The sequence below is a fragment of the Phoca vitulina genome, unplaced genomic scaffold (assembly GCF_004348235.1).
Source record: "Phoca vitulina isolate PV1807 unplaced genomic scaffold, GSC_HSeal_1.0 scaffold6, whole genome shotgun sequence".
Taxonomy (NCBI): Eukaryota; Metazoa; Chordata; class Mammalia; order Carnivora; family Phocidae; genus Phoca; species Phoca vitulina.
The window spans coordinates 52,002,440-52,019,868 of record NW_022589709.1 but is presented as its reverse complement, the minus strand read 5'-3'; the positions used below and the strand labels follow the sequence as shown (position 1 = coordinate 52,019,868).

The window sequence follows — 17,429 nt, the reverse complement described above, 5'->3', positions numbered from 1 at the left end:
GAGTTTTGATGATGCTTTTGGTTAGTTTGACTAGTTCTAAACACTGAGTATGGTAGCAGTGAAAATGCTGTAGAACTGGTCAAACAGCACAGACTTGCTGTAATATTTGACCAGCAAAATGGGTTCCCCAGTCACTGTGGAGCTCAGGAGGGGTTCCCCAGATAGGGATGATTTTTTCCAATAGGATTTTAGTTATCGAAGAAGCAGTAGCTTGTCTATGTGGAAAGGCTTCAAACCAGTGGGAAAACATGCAAATCATTACCGAAACATATTTGTATTCATGAGATGGAGGTAGCTGAATAGAGACCATTTAGGAAAGCTCAAATAGTCCTTTGGGCAATTTAAAGTGCCCAGGAGCAGTGTGAACAGATTTCTTGAATTGTTTTTTGGTGAGGGCAGCTTGCTATTGCTAGACAAAGGGGAAATCTTTCTTCCAGCTGGACTATGCAAGCTTTGACAAGTGGTACGTGCATGATGGTCCTCCCTTCATGGCTTCCTGAACACATTTTCACAGGATCTATCAGATTTCTTGAGTAATAGAACAAACTTTTGCACTTGGTGAAAAAAAAAAAAAGACCAAAAGCTAGTCATAAAATCTGGTTGAATAAAAACCTTGTAGTTAATCTGACCAGATTATGTGCGTTCTTTACATATGAATGGTCCCCATAGCCAGACAGCTGCAGAAATTTCTCTTTCCTTCCTGCATATGCTTTAGTAGTTTCTTTCTCCTCATCTTTCCTCTTCCCCTGCATTACTATTGTTTATATGTATTGTGTATTACTATTGTCTGTTAATATTTTCCCTCTTGTATTCCTTGTCTACCATAGCAGTCATTGGCAGCAGTGATGGGACAAGCAGAGGAAGGAGTAGGTGAGAAATAGTGAGAAGCTGGGAGAAAAATAATCTGTAATGGAATCTTCCATCCTGTTTTAATTGACTCATAGGAATAGAGAAGGGAAGCTTATGTTATTGCTATTCTTAATTCTTACTTCAATCCTGTTTCCTGCCTCAGTATCCCAGGAGCCCCCAGTCCTTTCACATTTTTTCAGGCTCTGTGATTGCTCTTTGTTTCCTGGTCTCAAATCTAGGCTTGATGTCTTCTTCCTACATGTTAATCTCATATTTTTGTTTTCCTCCAAGGGGAATAATTATGATTCTAAATGATGAGTAGCATTAAGTTAGGTTATTCCTGTTATGGAGATGGATATTTAAGTAGGCACTGCCAATAATTACTTTCCTTGCTTTCTTTTTTCTTCCTTCTGTTTTCTAACCAGCCACACTCCATTTGGATCAAAACACTTTTATTTTATTAACATCAATTATTATTATATTATGCTGATACTGCTAGGTCTTATTCTGTTACTCTGATTCCTAAGGTGACTTTGCATATATGTCTTGGATTCCCTTGTGTATTGATTTTTTTTTTAATTTAATTTTATTATGTTATGTTAATCACCATACATTACATCATTAGTTTTTGATGTAGTGTTCCATGTTTCATCGTTTGCGTATAACACCCAGTGCTCCATTCAATACGTGCCCTCTTTAATACCCATCACTGGGCTAACCCATCCCCCCACCTCCCCTCCCCTCTAGAACCCTCAGTTTGTTTCTCAGAGTCCATAGTCTCTCATGGTTCGTCTCCCCCTCCGATTTCCCCCCCTTCATTTTTCCCTTCCTACTATCTTTTTTTTTTTTTTTTAACACATAATGTATTATTTGTTTCAGAGGTACAGGTCTGTAATTCGACAGTCTTACACAATTCACAGCGCTCACCATAGCACATACCCTCCCCAATGTCTATCACCCAGCCACCCCATCCCTCCAACCCCCCACCACCCTAGCAACCCCCTTGTGTATTGATTTTTAACATCTTTAACTCAAGGACAACTGTATGGGGTGGGGGGGGGCTACTCATTGATACCTTAATGCACTGCATGTAGCTACTTAGGAAAATGTCACATCCCATAGAAAGTTCTAACATTTGGCAGTAAGACAGTGATTTCAGAAACAGAATTTCAAAGGGCATATAGGGCTACCCTTTGATCATGTTTCCTATTGTATAGAGGAGAGCCAAGCCAGGCATGTTCCAAGCAGAAATACTCTTTCTTACTATTGAATAAAATTGAAATTTTATTCCATTATCTTTTATTTACATCTGTTTGGTTTTGTGGGATAAAAACTTGTCAGGGGTGGTTGGTATTTCATAGATTTCACTATAACAGTAAAAAATCCTTTTGTCTAAAAAGTACACAGTACACATCTATAATAGATGAACAGTGCTATTAATACCCACTCTCTGCATGTACACTCTTTCTGTTTTTAACCCTCAACCTTTTCAATCTCTAAATTTTAATCTCTTTAACTTATATTGAGAAATTTACTTGTTAATATGTTAAAGTCCTACTATATAAGCAGTATAGTATTTTTAAATATTGGTAGGATCCTCATAATGGTTATTTTATAAATGTGTTTTGCTTCCTGTTTTTCTCCCCAGCCCTTTCATTGTTTCACTTTTACTGTAATTTCAGATCCTCTTCTCCTTAGTCAAGTAAGCTGAAAAATACTGTGGTAGAACTATACATGTTGTTATGGTGATACAGTTTATGAATATACAGTTTATCTTCATCCTCATTTAAGGTATTTATTAAGACTTGCTATGTAATTGTCCTGATTGGGGTGCTATAAAAATAGGAGATATATACCACACATTTCATAGATTCATTGCTATCTAGCATTTTACTGTCTAGGAATACAGGCAATAATTAAGTGTATAAAGATATTGATATGTTTTTAACAGTGACAGCATTATTAAAGGACAAGTAAAGATTTATTTATTTATTTATTTATTTTTTAAAGATTTTATTTATTTGACAGAGAGAGAGATAGCGAGAGCAGGAACACAAGCAGGGGGAGTGGGAGAGGGAGAAGCAGGCTTCCCGCCGAGCAGGGAGCCCGATGTGGGACTCGATCCCGGGACCCCGGGATCATGACCTGAGCCGAAGGCAGACGCTTAACGACTGAGCCACCCAGGCGCCCCAGGACAAGTAAAGATTTAAATTGTCTGTCACATAGTAAGTGTTCAGTAAGTATTTAAGGATGAATGGAGTAAGTTTATGTGGTTGATGATTAAAGGGAAGCTGTAGGAACTACAATTAACAAGGCTCAGGAAAAAAATCACTAACAGGTTAAAATTAATGAGAGACTGAAGAACCAAATTCCAGCATGGCTTTTTGTAAGGAATAAGTATCATTTGTTAAGAACCTACTCAATGTTAAACATTGTTTTAGGTTTATTATATTTAGTATTCACTCTTCACAAAACTCCTGCAAAATAGACATCCTTATTTTACATACAAAGAAATTAAAGTTCAAAGAAGTTAAATGAATTGCCCAAAGTCATAGCTAATTAATAGTCTAGTTAAGACTTTGAAACTCAGGGCCGCCTGGGTGGCTCAGTCGTTAAGTGTCTGCCTTTGGCTCAGGTCATGATCCCAGGGTCCTGGGATCGAGCCCCACATCGGGCTCCCTGCTCCGCGGGAAGCCTGCTTCTCCCACTCCCTCCCTGCTTGTGTTTCCTCTCTCGCTGTGTCTCTCTCTGTCAAATAAATAAAATCTTAAAAAAAAAAAAAAAGACTTTGAAACTCAGAGACTTATAATATGTACTTTCAATATACATAAAATTGATTTTAGACTCAAAAAACAAAAACAAAGACAACTATTATCCTGAAATGATTAAACATTTGAGAATCTGTTAGAGCCTGATTACATTCTGGGTATGTTGCATAGTTTTTCTTTAGTTTGAAATTTTTCTTTCGAAGAAAATTCATCCACATACATTTTTAAGCTGCAGTAGTATATTATTTAGGCAGTTTACAGTGTTTTTCTATGATAACTAAAGGGATGTGCAACCAAGTCTATGTTTTAATTATCTATAGATAATTTAAGTGATTTCTTTTGCAATTATTCTTTTATCTAATGTTGATAAAGGAATTATGTATCGATTTAACTCTTGGTATAAGAGTATTTCTCAGGAAAAAATGTCATTGGTATCTATCAGCATTTTATTTTTTATATTTTTGAGTAATTTTATGAATAACCTTGAGAAGTAACAAACAAAGGATGGTGAACAATAACTTTATTAGGAATTGCAATAATTTTTAACAGAATAAAATTCTGTTAATTTCTGTTAAAATAAGAATAATTTTAACAGACAAAAACAAATTTTTATTCTATATTTTCCTGAAATGAGTAATGAATGTCCTTTGAAAGCAAGTAGCTGCTCATCAACTTTTATGCATGATCCTTGATCTTTCCATCCTATAAATAAAGATTCCAGATATAATATGCATCTTTAATAAATTCTAGCTTATCATTATGTCTGGTTCTTTATCTTACGCTTGTAACATCAAAATGCTGTAACATTGAAAACCTTGACATCTCATAATCTTGTTAAAGAGAAGACATCCATTTTTTTCCCTCCATAATTGTAAAATATTTTCATTTTTATATTTACAAACACTACTTAGAAGTACAAGTCTAATAAGGTTTTCATTTCTACGTCATCTCTTTCCTTCCTTTCCCCTTTATGTACACGTCTGCCTTAGACATTTGTTGACTTACAATCCATATTAAGTAACTTTTAGTGCATAAATATCATAAAAGATAAAAGGACACTGTCATATGTCCTTGGGATGTTCCAAGTTCTTGTTGCAAAATACTCTGTGATGAAGTCCTTCCTGTTGAGTGACTAACTGGATGGGAATGCCATATTAGCTTTTCTTAAAAATTCGTTGTTTACTCATTGATTCTTAAGTTTGAGAAGATATCTATTTGAATCATCTGAAAATTCATACTCTGAGATTTTGCTTGTAAGATCAATTTCACCATCATTATAGTCAAGAGTGCTGTTAGTTTCTTTACATTCATCTTCCTATTTGTCTAATAATTGTGAAACTCTTCTGTCAGTTTTCATCTCTTTGCCAGTATGGGCAGAAAATGAAAAATGCAGAACTTTCAACTATAGTTAGCTTTCATTAAAAGCCTTTATCAGTGAAAGCTACCAAAACCCAACCCCCTGCAAAAATGGTTTCTCTATACTTCTCTTATACTTTCCTTCAAAGATGTAATACTGTGGGCAACACAATTAGAAAACTGAAGGATGATATAATAATGATGATTTATTTCACTACCAGGTCATCTTTCTGGTGATTCCATTATTTCACTTTCTTACGATTTTATCTTTTAGCATAAATGATGAATAATGATTACTAATTCCTAGGATAATGAAATAGCAAAATATTCAAGATATAGGAAAGTAAGATCCCTAAGATACCATAATGTATCTTTCATTTATAAAGGGATCACTATAATGTATCTTCAATTTATAAAAGAGTCAAATCCATATAGAAGTTGCAAGATAGAGTGAATTTTATTCTGTTAAAAATTTAATATTTTGTTCTTTGGAAGATTTCTAAGAAAAAATACAATATGAAATATCTCGGGCGCCTGGGTGGCTCAGTTGGTTAAGTGACTGCCTTCGGCTCAGGTCATGATCCTGGAGTCCCTGGATCGAGTCCCGCATCGGGCTCCCTGCTCGGCAGGGAGCCTGCTTCTCCCTATGACCCTCACCCCTCTCATGTGCTCTCTCTCTCTCTCTCATTCTCTCTGTCTCAAATAAATAAATAAAATCTTTAAAAAAAAAAAAAAAAAGAAATATCTGTGCTTACGGTAAAGTTGCTCGAAGAAGACACTAAAACTGGGTCTAATAGATCCTTTTATACCAAAGGTTAATTTAACTATGTTCCTTAATCTTTTTTTATAACCAAACACAAACTAGTTTGGATTTCCTTCTATCTCAAGTAAAAGGGTTAGCCATTGTAATTCCAAAATAATAATAATTTGACCAAATAAGGCATTCGTCTTAAAGATCAAAGTACATATTGATATACTACTAGTTCATTTATCTTTACCCAATCCAGTGAAATTTTTGCTTTAAAAAATAGATGTATAAAAGTAGATATATAAAAAATCTTTTATAAAGTATATAATATTTGCCCATTGAGAATAGTTGGCAATACCTAAAATATTAACAGAATTTTTTAGTTTTTTACATAAGAAAAGCATGGCTATCATGGGATCCCACAATAGCAAGCATTTCACAGTAGAACCACACTTTATAAATCATGATCTGAGAGAATTATCAAAAACCAAAGTGCAGTCAAGGGGATCCGTGCCCTACATGTAGAAATATTTTTTTTTGCCCGCAAGCAGACATGTGAAAATCTATGAAAAATGCTAATAAATTCCAGAGACGAAGGCCTTTTCTAAAAAGACCTTTGCTTCTTTCTAGTGATTATTGCTAGTTTTTTTATGGGATGAAACCCAAACTATTTTGTGATTAAGATTAGTATATGGTACTGCAGACAGAAGTTAAACAGGTACATAATTTAAACAGATTTTGTTAGTCACCTTCTTAACAAAAGGGTGGGGATATTTTTAAGTCTCGGGAAGCGTTTTTTTCTCTTCCTCCCTGGGGGTAATTTTAGGGAAAAAATGTAAATATATGCAATATGGGATGGGAGAGGATGAGGAAGGCACTGCTGCTGTATGTCAAGGGACAGAGAAAACCTTCAGATCTTTAAAAGGACAGATGAAGAGGAAGCAGGAGTAAGGGAAAGTGTTCATGGAAAATACAGGAACCTGGAGTAGGTCTGTCTTTTGAAGGGGGGGATGGTGCCTGGGCACATCATAGCCAAACTGATGAAAACCAAAAATGAAGAGAAAACTTGAAAACAGAAAGAAATGACACATCACATACAGGGAACAACAGTATGAACTATCATGATCTTAACAAATAATGGAGGCTAGAAAACAGGAGCTACATCTTTAAAGTACTGAAAGAAAAAGACCTGTCAACTTTATATCTGATGAAAATATCTTTCAAGAATAAAAAAGTAAAATAAACCTGCTGTCATCTTAGTTAAATATTTAGCATACTGATTAAGAATGTGGGCTCCAGAGACAGAATTTTGGATTTGAATTTCAGCTTGGACACCGCTGGTGAATTACATAAATTCTCTAAGGTTCAATTTCCTTATGTATTTTACCAGTATATACTTTAGTGAGATAATATCTAAATTAGTGAGTAATCATGAGAAACAAATGAGAGAATACTTTTTAAACACTTAATACCTGCTTAGCATATGGTAAGTTGTTTGAAAATATTATCATTTATTCATATGTATTTTTAGCAAGTATGGCCAACCTTTATGGAATTTCATGCTTTTTATTTTCATCTCCCCCCCCCCCCCCCGGCTTTAGAGAGGTTGGATATATCTTGAAAAAAGAGGAAACCACTGACAATATTGTAAACGAGAAATCACTTCTGCTGCTACTTTGACTTGTACAGAGACCAGATTTAGGAAGCTCTCATTTTCAGAGAAAATTCGTTCTTTTTATGAATAATGTTTTCCCTTTATTTTGTGTTGCTTTAGGCAGAAATGTGGGGCTTTTTTAGATAATTGATTTTTATTGGTATTATTACATAAGGCAGTCCCTGGTAGAAGAGAACTGTTTGTTTTAGATGCCACGATTATTGAATATATTACCCTTTGGATCACTAGAAAGGTCTGCAGTTGATTCCTAAATATATTTTAGTAAAGTCTGAGTGGAACATCATATCTTAATAATTTTATTTTAGTTTCCTTGTCATTATTTCATATTCTTCATTTAGACACTTCTTAGGCTTTTAGAGAGTTTTTAAAATCATGATGTCATCTAAAAGTAAGTTTAGGCCATAAATTTTGTTTTATATTACAGTTATAAATGATTTTATCTATCATTTATACCCCTTTCACATTCCATGAAATCTACAAAAAAACCACTGTTCCTTTTTGATAAGATGTCAATAATTTTCTGTTTTACCTTCTTTGTATTTATCATGTAATGACTAAACATGAGGGTTTTGAAGCTAGGCCTGAAATACAGTCTCAAATCCACCAATTGTTAACTTATCTAAGGTACATCTAAGTCTTCACACCTTGGTTTCCTCATCTCTTAGGAAAATTAAATAGAAATATACATGTAAAAAATACATGTAATATACATGTAAGATCCAAATGTTACTTTTTATAGTTACTTCATTTAAAAAGACTTCACTGAGGTGTTACCATTAATTTTATTATGTTCTGTGTATTAATCTGCCCATCATTCATTCATTCAACATTTATTAAGTAACAAGCTCAGTGGCCTAGCACTATACCAGGTTTTGCCCTCTTGAAATTTATATTTTAGTTGTATTAGATACTACAAAAAAACACTTGCCTTATTTTTTTCTTGCACAAATTCTAGTGGGAAAAGGCATTCGGCATAAAAGTTATTCAGGTTGATTATTAGTATATTTAAAATTTTCACCTTTATTCAAATGAAGACATTAATAATCTTTAGGCTACAACTGTTTTATAGCAGTGTTACTCAAACTTTGGTCTGTGTACAGTGCTGATCCATAATGAGATAATTACAGAATTTGAAAGTAAGCTATAAATTTATTATCTAACAGTTTTGGTGGATCAAGGATCCCAGCATGGCTTAATTGAGTGTCTCTGGATCATGAGGTTGCAGTCAAGGTGTTATCTAGGGCTGCAGTCTTATCTGAAGACTGGACTGGAAGAAGATCTGCTTCCAAACTCACTCACATGGACCTTCTGTCAGGGCTGCCTTACATAGCAGCTGGTTTCCCCAGACTGAGTAATTCAACTTAAGAATGAGAACATCTAAGATGGAAGTCACATTCTTTTATAACTCATTTTCATGTGTGACATCCCATCACTCCTGCTTCTGCTTCTATTTGTAAGAAGTGATCACTTAATTACATATTATGATATTCATTTGTTGTAACTTTTTCTTCATTTTCCTACCATCTATGAAGTACTTTTAAAGGTAATTATCTTAGTAGTATTAAGAAATGCATATTTCATTTATATGGGGCACCTGGGTGGCTCAGTCGGTTAAGTGTCTGCCTTCAGCTCAGGTCATGATACTGGGGTCCTGGGATCGAGTTCTGCATCGGGCTCCCTACTCAGTGGGGAGCCTGCTTCTCCCTCTGCCTCTGCCACTCCCCCTGTTTGTTTTCTCTCTCTTGCTCACTCTCTCAAATAAATAAATAAAATCTGTTTTAAAAAAAGAAATGCATAGGGGCGTCTGGGTGGCTCAGTTGTTAGGCATCTGCCTTCAGCTCAGGTCATGATCCCAGGGTCCTGGGATTGAGCCCCGCATTGGGCTTCCTGCTCAGCAGGAAGCCTGCTTCTCCCTCTCCCACTCCCCCTGCTTGAGTTCCTTCTCTCGCTTTGTCTCTCTCTATCAAATAAAATCTTAATTAAAAAAAAAAAAGAAATGCATATTTCATTTGTAGATTAAATTTTGTTTCTTAGTATATTTGGCAGTATAGAAATGAATAATTCTTTTTTAAAAAAGATTTTATTTATTTTTTGAGAGAGAGAGAGAGAGCGAGAGAGAGCACAAACGGGGAGGAGAGGGAGAAGCAGGCTCCCCGCTGAGCAGGGAGCCCCAAAGGGGCTTGATCCCAGGACCCCAGGATCATGACCTGAGCTGAAGGTAGATGCTTAACCGTCTGAGCCACCCAGGCACTCCAGAAATGAATAATCCTTATGCTGGAAGCTACTGTCAACATTCGACCAGTTTTCATAATGCTATACTATGTGCAGATTAAATAAGAGGGTCAGAATGAACTGTAATAATTTATTGGCATTAGGTAAGTGGTTTTGGCAAAAATATTAACTTAGGAGGTTTTGCAAATATGCTAAAGCCATTATGGTTTAAAATTCTGAAATCTGAGAAATTGAAGCTCTTAACTGTAATAATGATGAATATTTTATTTTAACCTTTTAAAAATTATAGTCATATAGTGAGAAGCCAGATTTTAAATCCCAAAACTAGGTTGCTATTATTCTTAGCTTCAAGACTTTGAGTAAAGGAGGTAAGAAGCTATATGGTTCTAATCTCTGCTGAAATAAATGGATTTCAGTGTCTACTTTGACTCCTCACCCTTTGAGGCCTGGTCAGGAAGAGAAGAACATTTCCAACAATTACTAGATTAGAAAAAAAAAAAAAATTCCAGAAGGAAACCACAGCATGGGATTCGTTTTCCTTTTTTAAATAAAATTATGGTGTCCTCCAGAGGCAGAGATGCATCTTGCTTACCTGTTAAGATTATATAATACAAGTGCGTTTTTAGATTAAGGGTTAAAATGATCTGTTAACATAAACATTTAGCATATATTTACTTTTTAAAAATATACATGTCCTAAAGTAGAGTTCTATAGATTATTTTGGGAATGTTCTGGATATAATTTAAAATCTTACTCTGAGGGGCACCTGGGTGCCTCTGTCAGTTGAGCATCCGACTCTTGGTTTCAGCTCAGGTCATGATCTCAGGGTCCTGGGATAGAGGCCTGCCTTGGGCTCCACGCTCTGCTTGAGGCTTCTCTCCCTCTCCCTCTGCCCCTCCTGCCTATGTACGTGCTCTTTCTCTCTCTCAAATGAATAAATAAATCTTTAAAAATAAATAAATAAAAAAATAAACTCCTGCAGTAGACTAGAGCTCTAGGAAACCTAAGAAATCAGCAGCACTGGATCAATAGATAATATCATGAACAATATCAAGAAAACACTAGAACAATGTAGCAGAGGGATAATTGAAAGGATCATTTTTCCAGGATAGGAAAATAAAATAATATCATGTACAACTTTGTTATTAAATACTATCCTTCCAATAATGTAGGATGTAGTATAGTGATAAATAGTATAATAGCTCAATTTCTTATTAGTAGTGTCACCCCACCTATTATCCTGGCTTCATATGTAATTTTATATTAAAAGTAACACTAGAGATTGTAGAACTTAAAAAATCCATTCCAGTACCAAAAAAGGTACTACGGGAGAACCGTTTTCTCCTTTTCTAAGAACATACATTTTCAACTGTCCCTTAAAATTTATGCATTTTACCGTATACCTCAACTAAAACTACATTAGTCTGTACAGTATCAGTTCTATGTAAGTAAATATTTTTGCTGACTTGATCTAAAGAGAGAACCTCTTGGTATACTTCCTTCGTGTTAATGAATCAATGTCCTCAGAAACAGTCAACTTCTATAAGATATAAAGTTAATTTTTCACAATTGTTAAAGGTCCTGAGTGCCCTTATTTCTGAGTGTAAACAAAGTCTTCATTGTTAGAGATTCTGGAAGACTTTACCAAATATGCAACTCATCATCAAAATAGGAACTCATACACTGAGCTTTGGAGAATTTACCATTGAATTGACACTTTAGTTAATGTGTTTTGTATCAGGATATTTTTCATTCTGTACTAAAGAAGCAGATAACTTCAATTATTTATTATATAAAAATGAATTTTATATGTCTGTAGGATTAGTTAAGAGTGTAGGCTTTTTAACAGCCTTCTGTCCCATTCCTCTTCATTGGAATAAATTAAATGAATAGAAAGCTCAGGAAGGAAAAAGGCAATCGAAGAGAGTATATGCATAGTTCTCTCAAACGCTTTATGTCCTCGGTGAAAACTTGTGTTTTCTTTTAGCATACATCCCCATGGTTTGGGATCTGTAGAGTTACATTCTTTCTTTTTTTTTTTTTGTAAAGATTTTGTTTATTTGTTTGACATAGAGAGACACAGCGAGAGAGGGAATATAAGCAGGGGGAGTGGGAGAGGGAGAAGCAGGCTTCCCGCAGAGCGGGGAGCCCGATGGGGCTCGATCCCAGGACCCTGGGATCATGACCTGAGCTGAAGGCAGACGCTTAACGACAAAGCCACCCAAGTGCCACCGAGTTACATTATTTCTGTTATTTCTCTCGGTGATACATATACATTTAAAATCTTTCAAATCATTCTGAAATAATTTTGAATTTTTTGTTTATCTCATTTTGCAAAGATATTAAAAACTAAAGCCAGAAATACAAAGTTGCATCCATGCCCTCATTCCCATCATATAAAAATTGTGTGTATGTAGTTTGAGTACATGTGTTCACATAGGTGTGTGTAAAATAATTGGAGAGGAACATAGAAAATAATCTGTTAAAATTTGGGGGTTGTGATTTTTATTTTCTTGAAAATTTTAAAAATATTTTTACAATAAATGAAAATGAAAAAGGAATTTTTTAGTCAGGCATTAAGTGGGAAATTACTTTAAAACTAGGGTAATATTCTTAATTCATGGAATTTAAATGTAGATAGTAAAAACATTTAATCACAGCCTGAAGTTTTGTTTAATCTGTTTAATCTGTTCAAACAAACCTGTTAAATATTTGAACATTTAGAGGATTAAAAATAATATTTGTTCTTAAGAAATATACAGGTTTTTCTGGAAGAATTTTTGGGTTTGGTTATTTATATGTGTTAGAAATAGGAAGCAAGCTCCACCTAGGAACTTAATGTAGTTTAGTTTTCTATCCTTGTCCTCTTTCCCCCCACCCTCCCTCTCTATCTTCTCTCCTTTATCTCTCTTACTATCCTTAGTATGTTTTGCATATTTTCTGGTAGATTAATTCCAGGTGACTTTGGTCAATGTGCTAATCACTTGTGATATTGTTTACATAGTTTTGTGAGCTTTTTATAGGTAGGAGAAATCCTACCACTCTAAAACTTCTTCCTCAGAACTCCTGCTTAAAAATCTAATTTTCCATCCTTACTACCACTAAAAACAAAGGTTGGCCTTATATTTTTTTAAGTGGTAACCTGAATAGTTAGTGGTAGAATCAGACTGGGTAGAACTTGAATATTTTCAGAGAAAATGTACTTTTAAACCAATATACTAAACCACAAGAACCCAAGTTCTTTCCTTTGCGTTGTGTATAACGATTTGTGCTTCTGAGTTGAAGTGAAACAGACTGTCTTTGTAGTATCAAGCTATAAAAATGTTTTATTTTCTTTTTCATAATCATAGTACAAATAGTTTTTTGGGGAGCAAAACAAAATTCATCTATATGATCTATGAACTTTGGCTTTTTCTTGAGGATGCTTACAGTGAACCTTTTTTCCTTCCACAGTCTCTGTATCTTGAAGAGAGAGAAGTAAGGAACGTCAGACTAGTGATTATCACAGCTCTGGAAATTTGGCTTAACTTTAATAATAACTATTGATTGAGAGTTTATTATATTCCAGATGCCACTAGGCACTTACATACTTCCCTCACAAAGCCATTTAAAGTAGTATTAAATCTCACTTCCCAGAAAAATATGGAAAATACTTTGTGATAATCTTTTGTGCATCTTTTGTGAATATTATGTGATCATCTCTGCTGGGAGCTAGCTCTCCATTTCAATTTATGGATTTCTAAAGAAATTCAGTCAGAACTAATGGGGAGAATAGAGATAACTAGGACAAATGAGAGATTCTAGAAATTTGAAAATAACAGGAATACTAACCAATAAAAACAAAAGCAGGTTCACCACAGGGACATAAATGATAGTACTAAAAGGAACTCATAGGAATTCAAGTATACTAAAACTTAGTATGTTTTATTAACTTTGTCCAATAATTTTTTGTAGATTTAGATATAATTGGAACATATTTAATCAAAGAAATTAAACAAGGCAATTTAATTTCCCAAAGAATAAATACAAGCTAGAATCCTTTGAATATTAATGGAACCTAGCAAGCATTCTAACATGAAAATCAAAACACAAGTCCCAAAAGCTTTAATCATTTTAACTATCAAATATCTTAGGAAAGTAAGGTTTATAAAATCAAAGATAGTTTAGCTCATATACCTGTCTTTACATATTTAATGTTGAAATGAGGAAAAACTACAAGTATTTTAAAATTATTAACTTCAGAAAAGTAGTTTTTGTCACAATCTTTTTCTTTTTTTTAAAGATTTTATTTATGTATTTGACAGAGCGAGACAGCGAGAGAGGGAACACAAGCAGGGGGAGTGGGAGAGGGAGAAGCAGGCTTCCCGCAGAGCAGGGAGCCCGATGCGGGGCTCGATCCCAGGACCCTGGGATCATGACCTGAGCTGAAGGCAGACGCCCAACGACTGAACCACCCAGGCGCCCTTGTCACAATCTTTTAACATAGCTGTGTAACCTTGCTATGTGAATAAAAGAACGAAAAAATGATATAAACTGAGTTCAGTCATCCAACAAATTATTTATTGAGCACCTACTTTGTGCCAAGTACTGTTTGAGGCTTTTGGGATACATCAGTTAAAACAAACAAAAAGCAAAGTTCCCTGCCCTCTTGGAGCTTCCATATTCACAGGAGAGATAGACAGTAAGCATAATAAGCAAACCTATGTTTATTGCTATGTTAGGAAATGATAAGGGCTATGAAAAACATGGGGCATTGGGAAGAGTGGGGTGTTAATCAGGCTGAAATTTAAATAAGGAGGTCAGGGTAAATCCTCATTGAGAAGGTAACATTTAAGCAAAGACTTGAAGGGAGTTTAGTCAAGAGAATAGCTAGCTGAAGAACCCTAAAGGAGAGAGTTCAAGGTTAGAACGTGCTTACCAGATTTGAGGAACAGCAAAGAGACCAGTGTGCCTGGAGAGTAGTGAGCAGGGGGGAGAGTATTAGGTAAGAGGGTAGACAGGTAACAGGTAATTGGAATCCAGATTCTGTTGGGACTTTGGCTTTTATTCTGGAGTAAGATTGGGGTGCTGTTGTAGTTTTCAGCAGAAGAGTGATGTGACCTCATTTGTGATTTAGAAGAATCAGGTTGGGCTATTGTGGTGATAATTGACTACATGGAGGGCAGAAACAGACCATTTAAGAGTTTGTTGCATTAATCCAGGCAAGAGAATAATGGTGGTTCAGACTAGAGTGAAAGCAATGACAATACACAATAGGTTAAATTCGGGATACATTTTGAAAGCAGAGTCCATAGGATTTGCTGACCATTTGGATGTGGGGTGTATGAGAAAGAGGGAGCTCAAGAATGACGACAAGGTTATTTACATGAGCAACTGGAAGGGAATGGAGTTGCCATCAACTGAGATGCAAGGCTGCATCCAAGTGGAACTGGTTTGAGGGATGGAGGTAGATGATAAGATCAGTTTTGGATATGTTAAATTTAGGATGCCAGATGGGCATTTGGACTGTAGCTATAAACTTGGAAGTCATTAACATGTAGAGAATAGTAAACTTATCCTCATGAAATGAGACATAAATGGTCTGGTAATTGGGCATCAACAAGACAGAAGGTAGCCGAAAACTAACTTTACCTGCCACAGCTTTGCCTGGTACCAGCATTGCTGGTAATAACCCAGTTCTTCTGACCCAATTAGGGGCCAAAAGCAATTCTTCTCAGAGTTTTTGGGCTAACTAAAATATTCTTTATGCAATAGTAGGCATTCAATAAATGTTCCTTTTCCTTTCATACATTTCATCACTTAAAGGACAAGGCAGCTTGGGGCGCCTAGGTGGCACAGTCGGTTGAGCATCTGACTCTTGATTTCAACTTAGGTCATGATCTCAGGGTCTCAGAGCCCTGAGATGGACTCTGGTGCTGAGCGCAGAGTCGGCCTGAGATTCTCTCTCCCTCTCCCTCTGCCCCTCCCGCTCGTGTTCTCTCTCTCAAGTAAATAACTCTTTTAAAAAAATAAAGGACAAGGCAACTTAAATGTAGTATGTCTGCATTCAGCATCTTCACTCTTCAGTGGTGTTGGTTTGGGGAAAATATGAATGAATTACATTCACCAGTTTTATTAGAAAATGGTAAGTAATTGGGCTACTAAAGCATAACACAAAATATAGGATGATATTAGGCTGAATGTGATAGTTGAAGAGAAAAGTCATATGATAAAAAGAGAAAACTAGCTTATATTCTCTTGGGCACTGGGAAACTATAGCACCAAGTGGTCCTATATTTTGGGCACGTTAGAATAACCTGAGCATGCCTTAAAAAATACTGATCTCTGGTTCCTACTCCCAGTCCTTCTGATTTATTTGTCTCATAAGTAGAATCAAACAACAACAACCTGAACTCATAGATGCAGAGAACAGATTGCTAGAGGTGGGGTTGGGGTAGGTGAAGTGGGTAAAGGTGGTCAAAAGGTACAAACTTCCAGCTATAAAATAAATAAATCATGGGGGTATAATTATAGGATGGTGACTATAGTTAATGCTGTATCATATATTTGAAAGTTGCTAAGATTAGATCTTAAAAGTTCTCATCACAAGAAAAGAAATTGTATAACTATGTGTGGTGATGGATGTCAACCAAAAAAAAGAAAAGTTCCTTAAGGCAGCATAGAATAAATAGAATAAACGAGCCCTCCCTAAATCATGCAAATAAGAAATCCCTGGCATAATTTGTTGTTAGATGCATGGCAGCTGTTCACCTGGTTGTTTCTTTATAGCATAAGTGAACTCAAATTGGAAGCAGCTGTGATGTTATGGTGGGTTTATTAGCTTGGAGTAAGAAGACTTGGATTCACACCAGTTCTTTGGCTCTTTGGCTGACTTAGGATTGCCAATTCCCTTAACCTTCCTGAAACTCCAATTTCTATCTCCCTAGCATGAGAATAACCAAATCTGTCTTGCATGGTTACTATAAATATTTTAAAAAGCTAATATATGTGAAAGTAAACGATAAAGAACTATTTAAAGATATTAAAGAATTATTATTTAAAAGGATTTTTCTTAACTTTAGAAGTGACATAACATTATAAAATGTAATAATTTCCTAGAAGTGAATAGATTATTATTTTTTCTATATTTTTTCCACTGCTTTAAAAAATGGAACTCTGAGGCGCCTGGGTGGCTCAGTTGTTAAGTGTCCGCCTTTGGCTCAGGTCATGATCCCAGGGTCCTGGGATCGAGCCCCGCATCGGGCTCCCTGCTCCGCGGGAAGCCTGCTTCTCCCTCTCCCACTCCCCCTGCTTGTGTTCCCTCTCTCGCTGTGTCTCTCTCTGTCAAATAAATAAATAAAATCTTAAAAAAAAAAAAGGAACTCTGTATACAGTAAGTAATGAATGCTGTTGAACTTATCATGTTTAGTAGAGGAAGTGTTATTTTGTATTTATTTCCTATACAGTGTGTTAATATGTGAAAAACATGAACTTTGGACTCAGGCCTGGGTTCCAACACAGATATCGTTGCTTATTAGCAAATTTGTGTCAGTAGACATGTTCTAAGACTCAGCTTTCTTTTCTCTTTATATTGGGGATAATAACATTTACCTTTCAGGGCAGGGTTACTGTGTGAGGTTCAAGTGTCAAGTGCCAAACATAGTAGCTGGCACAAAATTTGCAGGAAATGTTAATTCCTTTCTTCCCTCTGAAAGTACAATAATCTAGGGATAGTAATTTAAAAATCTGAGTAATAATACTTTCTCAATGACTAAAAATTCTTAAATGTTTTACTTGTTTGGCTGATTCTATATCATTTTAA

The 17,429-nt window shown here is 35.4% G+C and overlaps 1 protein-coding gene across 4 annotated transcripts in view; it reads left to right on the top strand.

The window, feature by feature from the left end:
• POLK (DNA polymerase kappa) overlaps positions 1–17,429 on the top strand; it is a 66,400-nt gene that overhangs the window by 4,115 nt on the left and 44,856 nt on the right. Inside the window, exon 2 of one of the 4 annotated variants that reach the window (XM_032404178.1) lies at positions 2,532–2,640. The exons of 2 other annotated variants lie outside the window; for them this stretch is intronic. The gene's annotated coding sequence lies outside the window, so the exon portion shown is untranslated. Of the gene's footprint in view, positions 1–2,376; positions 2,641–17,429 lie in introns of those variants that run through there. One more of the 4 variants, XM_032404179.1, reaches the window with a different exon arrangement.